General features: G+C 37.0%; 1 protein-coding gene across 2 annotated transcripts in view; it reads right to left on the reverse strand.

The window, feature by feature from the left end:
* LOC106872688 (protocadherin beta-2) overlaps positions 1 to 6570 on the reverse strand; it is a 251173-nt gene that overhangs the window by 81509 nt on the left and 163094 nt on the right. For both annotated transcript variants that reach the window (XM_052973105.1, XM_052973104.1), the window contains one exon: positions 6127 to 6223. The gene's annotated coding sequence lies outside the window, so the exon portion shown is untranslated. The remainder of the gene's footprint in view (positions 1 to 6126; positions 6224 to 6570) is intronic.

Below are 6570 nucleotides of genomic sequence, written 5' to 3' on the forward strand. Positions count from 1 at the left end.
GGTTATCAATTCATCATTGCTTAAACCGTGCTGGAATAGTGAGTTTAGCAACTGAACACAGCATTAAAAGAAAAACCATCTATTGGTTATGTTTGGTGTAGAATAGTTGGTACTGAATTTTCTTGGAAGAATATATAAAAAAAAAAAAATTTTTTACTTAATAATTTACTGGATTGTACCATATCTATATCTTATATCTTTTTCTATCTGTCTATCTCTCCATCTGTTGATCTATCAATCTACCTTTTTGTTTGTCTGTCTGTCTGTCAGTTTATCTATCTATCTATCTATCTATCTATCTATCTGTCTCATCATCATCATAATCATCATCATCATCATTATCCTTTAATGTCTGTTTTTCATGCTTGCATGGGGTGGATGGTTTGAGAGGAGCTGGCCAGCTGAAGAGCTACACAGGCTGCATGTCTGTCTTGGTATGGTTTCTATAGGTGGATGCACTCCCTGATGCCAAACACTTTACAGAATGTACTGGGTGCTTTTATACAGAACTAACACAGGTGTGTTTACATGGCACCTGTATGGGTGCCTTTTATGTGGCACCACCACCCACGAACCCACAAGATTAGGAATGCTCAGCTGGAGAGGGATGCAGACAAAATGCCCAACTGCCAGGAGACTCAGTCCTCTATCATCCCCTCTGTGAGGCCTGTTGGATTGTGGGCCCACTGCTTAACTGAACCATGTACCTTCCCATATACATATTTACACATATACACACTGAAACTTATGCATATATATGTATATATATGTATGTCATCATCATCATTGTTTAACGTCCACTTTCCATGCTAGCATGGGTTGGATGATTTGACTGAAGACTGGCGAACCAGATGGCCACACCAGGCTCCAATCTGATTTGGCAGAGTTTCTACAGCTGTATGCCCTTCCTAACGCCAACCATTCCGAGAGTGTAGTGGGTGCTTTTACGTGCCACCGGCACGAAGGCCAGTCAGGCGATACTGGCAATGGCCACACTCAAAATGGTGTATTTTATGTGCCACCTGCACAGGAGCCAGTCCAGCGGCACTGGCAACGACCTCGCTCGAATGTCTTTTGACGTGCCACCAGCACAAGTGCCAGTAAGGCGACGCTGGTAACAATCACGCTCAAATGGTGCTATTTCCATGCCACTGGCACGGAAGCCAGACAGCTGCTCTGGCAACGGTCATGCTTGGACGGTACTCTTAGCGCTCCACTGGTACAGGTGCCATCACGATTTCAGTTTCACTTGCCCCAACAGGTCTTCGCAAGCCGAGTTTAGTGTCCAATGAAGGAGAGGTTGGCATGGGTGCAAGTCGTCGAATTTGGTTCGATTTCAATTTCACTTGCCACAACAGGTCTTCACAAGCAGAGTTCAGTGTCCATTGGAGGAAAGGTATGCATAAGTGGGCTGGCTACACCTCTGGCAGAGGCCTCGGATTATGGTCTCACTTGGCTTGCCGGGTCTTCTCACACACAACATATTTCCAAAGGTCTCGGTCACAGTAACATTGCCTTGGTAACAGTAACTGGGATCATGACAACCAATCCAACACATGCCACCACTAAAAGTGGACTGGCATCGATGAGATACATGAAGACACATGCAGGCACACACATCTAAACATTTACTGATGCACATGTGCATATTGTAGGGGAGTTGGAAGGAAAATCTGTGCCTATAACATTTGTAAGACATCCCATTAATGAGATGGTATCAAAAAGTTCTCAGACTAATTTTGTAGTGAGCCAACAGATGACAGCACGTGGTTGTGTGCACAGAGAGAGCTAGTAGTAATCTTCATGAGGCAGTGTATCAAGTGATGTCACTGTGTTTACTTCACAAGTTGTCAAATTTGTGTTTTTGTGATCACGTGTATGCTGTAGTCTGTAATTTTGTCATAGACAGGAAGGTGGAACGAAGAGCCAACATGAAATTTTGTGTTAAACTAGGGAAGTCTGCTACATTGAACATGCTTTGGCAAGCTTACAACAATTTAGTAATGGATCGTACACAATGTTTTGAGCGGTACAGGTGCTTCAAAAGTGGAAGAACATCCCTGGAAGATGATCTGGAAGATGATCTGGAAGATGATCTGGAAGATCTGCCACAAGCATCAACCCCAGAAATGTGGTATTGTGCATCAAGAATTCATGCCCCAGGGTCAGACCATCAATTGAGAGTTCTATTGCAATGTTTTGAAGCATCTGAGGGGAGGACATTTGGTGTAAGTGACTGGATCTGTGGAGCACAACAAAGTGTAGTTTTCACAACTACAATGTACCGAGGTAGTATTTATTCTCACTTCAATTCGGACGCTCTATTAGAACAAACAATACTACAGCAGTCACTGTGAAAGAAACTCTCATGTTGGATTTCAGTGCAAAATGCACTCTTGTTTACATCACTAGTGGAGAGATAAATCCCCACCACCTCCTCCCTGCTAGTGATATAAACAAGGATTCATTTTGTACCAAAAGCCAATGTAAGTATTTCTCTCATCATAACTACTGTAGTGTTGCTTGTTTTAAGGCAACATCCACTTTAAAGTGGGCAGAAATATTACCTTTTAGTATCAATACTACTTCTGCCACAAATATTTTAAAAACCAGGTAGTTATATTTTTATCAGTCGAGAGACCAGGTATTTATATTTTCATCACTGTTAACAGCTTCCATGCAAATGTTGCTGCTTTCCTCTGTCACCAATCCTCTCTAATTTATTAATATGAAACCCAACCCTCACTGACTACATTGTCTCAGTAGGCAGCAATGCTGATGGCAGTCCACTCCGGGTAATGTATTTATTATCAGGAGGTGGGCAATTTTAGATTTGCTTTATAAGCCTGTATAAGCTTGGTCGCCCTGGTAGAGAGCAGCAAACTCAAGGACAGTCTCGGGCAGCACACACTGAAGCTATGCCACTGCTTTGTCTGGCTGGTAGAGAACAGTAGTACCTGACATTCAAGATACCAGATGCCCAATACTGGCCCTTGCTTGACCCATGGCTATAACTCTGTCTAAGACAGTGGTTCTCAACTGGGGTTCACATGGCCCTTGAAGAGTCCACATAAGATTTTATTGTTAAAACTTATCCTCAATAAATTGGTTGTAGAATACACAAAAATGTACAAAATATTTTAGCAATTTTTTAATACAATTCCTAACAAGTGCAGGCGTGGCTGTATGGTAAGAAGCTTGCTTCCCAACCATATGGTTCCTGTTTCAGTCCCACTGCATGACACCTTGCACTAGTGTCTTCTACTATAGCCTCAGGTTAACCAAAGCTTTGTGAGTGAATCTGGTTAATGGAAACTGAAAGAAGCCTTTCATTTATATTTATATACCTACGTGTGTGTCTTTGTGTCTTTCTCCCTGTCACTGCTTGACAACCAGTGTTGGTGTGTTTGCATCCCTGTTACTTTGTGGTTTGGCAAAAGTGACCAATTGAATAAATATTAGGTTTAAAAAAAGTAAGTCTTAGGGTCAATTTGTAAGGCTAAGATCTTGAAGATGGTATATATATATATATATATATATATATATATATAGAGAGAGAGAGAGAGAGAGAGAGAGAGATGCATATGAAGATGAATATGCAGTAGTTATGCATGTGATGTATATATGAATCATATAAATGTTGACTTTTGGTTACATAAAGAATAAAAATGCAGCATATAAAGGTATATATTCCTTGTGAAATATTTAATATTTAACATATTAACTGCTTCCCTATTAACTATTTCTTGAAACTGATTTTGTAAAAGTTGACTGGTATCATTTAACTTCAACAACTCCATTGCCTCAGTTTTTACCACATTAAAGCCTATCCAATGTCATTCAATTTGTGCAAATTTATTAATATTAACTCTGCTAGCCCTCACATATTGAGCCCATACTTTCCCAACTTTGCTATTTCTATGTTATTGACCCAAATTCAAGTATCTCATTTAATTAGTGCAAATTCTTTGAGCCTAAACTCCATTAATGTTAACTCTGTTAGCCTTAATGTGTTTAGCTCTTACTCTTCGAAACTATCATGTGTCATCTACATATATTTTATTTTCCTAAACTATTGGCAATTGAATTTCACTACCAATTTAGATTAACTAGCTGTCTCCAATTTTGTTTTTGTTTATTCTCCCTTTGCCTAGTCAACAGTCAGAATACATCAGATCATCAAAATATCATCTGTATTTCTCTGAAGTGAAACATATATATAAAGTGAAAATTAGCAAATTTAGACACCCGTTCACATACACACATACTTCTGTCTCTTGAATAACTGTAAATATTTATCAAACTCTAAAGTAAGCAGATGAACTTCTTTGTATAGCTTTGCTTTGATAAAGCTACATCTTCTGGAAACCTGCTCCTCTATGTAATAAGACCCTACTGTTGTGAAATTTGGCAAAAACAGTGATGCTGAATTCAAGATTAGCAAAGCATTTGACAATATCTGGCATTTGAATCATTTGGCAAAATCTCTCATCTTTTGGATTAGTGGTTTCCTGTCAAATCACACTAACATAGATTGTTCATATGGATCACTTTTACAGTTACATCCATTTAAATCCTGCATGATCCAAGGTTTTCCCCTCAAACACACACATACACACACACATTCACATTTTCCCTTTGGGTTCCATGAATTTCCTATTCACATTTTTCCTTTAGGTTCCATGCCTAAATACCACCTGTGTACATCCTGGACATCTCATGTCAAATCTGTCTTAACTGAATGAACACAGACCTCACAACATCGTCCAATGTTGTCCCACTATAATTTTGTTTCCTTTGACAGTACAAAAAAAAACATATCAATAAAGCATTATTAAACTTTCAACCTCTAAAAATGACTAACCCTCCAGCCTTCTTCAGGTGTCTTAGGGAAATTTTGAACCTGGGTTCTCATTTCTAAGGTATTTTTCTGTTATTATTATTATCATTATTATTATTATTATTATTATTATTATTATTATTATTATTATTATTATTATTAATATTCAGGTCACTGCCTGCTCTCTTAACCACTATGCCATATGCCCACGGGCATATCGTGTTGAGGTTAAGAGCATGGGCTACTAAACCCAAGATTCCGAGTTCAATTCCAAGCAATGACCTGAACAATAACAATAATAATAATGATAATAATAATAATAATAATAATAATAATAATAATAATAATAATAATAATAATAATAATAATAATAATAACACCATCGAAAAATATCTTAGGAATGAGAACCCAGGTTTGAAATTTCTCCAAAACACCTGAAGAAGGCTGGAGGGTACATCAGCCGAAACATTGTGTTAACAACACACAAGATGAGGACAAATATCCGTTGAATGTATATAATGTAAATAATGTAAATAATGTTACAAAGAATAAGTTATGGGGTGGATTTGTTCAACGAAAGGTGGTGCTGCAGCATGGCCACAGTCAAATGACTGGAACAAATAAAAGAGTAAAACAGTAATATATATATATATATATATATATGTAAAAATATGTGACACTTATTTGGTAGCCATGATAAAACTCCGATAAGATTCCTGTGAAAAATGGTCATTTTTCACAGGAATTTTCAATGGCCAGATAATTGAAGAGATGTTGGTGTGGGTTCCCACCCCAGCATCCGAAACTTGGAGTTTTATCATGGATACTGAATAAGTGTCACATATTTTTACAGATAAATTCCTCTATTTACATAATATTGAGGTCTCTTTCTTTTGTTGCCCTTTCTATCAATATATATACATATATATATATATAATATATATTGTATATATATTTTATAACAATATATGTTATATAATATATATGTGTGTCTGTGCGTCTTTCTTTCTGTGTTTGTCATCCTTACTGCTTGATGACTGGTGGTAGTTTGTTTTTCATCCCTGTAACTAAATAGTTCAACAAAGGAGACCAATAGAATAAGTTATTAACAAGTCCCTTAACTCCTTGGGAGTCGATGCAGCATATCTAGGGTATATTTGCTTGACTAAAACACTTGAAGATGGTGCCCCAGCATGGCCTTAGTCCAATGACTGGCACAAGCAGAAGATAAAAACAATATAAGCAAAAAACAAAACAAAATAATACGAATAAAGAAGTGTTCTTACCTGTAATGCTTTTTCATACTATGTAACTGAAGTGTTAAGTTGTAGGTGTCTTAAGTTGCTAGAAGACAACATGGAGCTATGGAAAACTATCGTTGTTCTGTAAATGAAGAACAAGGAAAAGCATTATATTTAGCAACGTACTTGTAATTACATAATTGAACATATAATATCTTTACACATACATGTATAAATATGGGGTGATTGGGTTTTATGTATCTATCAATATCTCTCTCTCTCTCTCTCTCTCTCTCTCTCTCTCTCTCTATTTTCATCTATCTATCTATCTATATATATATATATATATATATATATAATGCATAAACAGAGCCTGAAAGATTGTATTAAGACATATGGCGTATTTTATGAATATGCCTGTTCATGTATCATAATAGCATGAAATTATCAGTAGCTCTTTTGGTTGTGTATTTAATTATATATATATAT

The sequence above is a fragment of the Octopus bimaculoides genome, chromosome 14 (genome assembly GCF_001194135.2).
Source record: "Octopus bimaculoides isolate UCB-OBI-ISO-001 chromosome 14, ASM119413v2, whole genome shotgun sequence".
NCBI classification, from domain to species: Eukaryota; Metazoa; Mollusca; class Cephalopoda; order Octopoda; family Octopodidae; genus Octopus; species Octopus bimaculoides.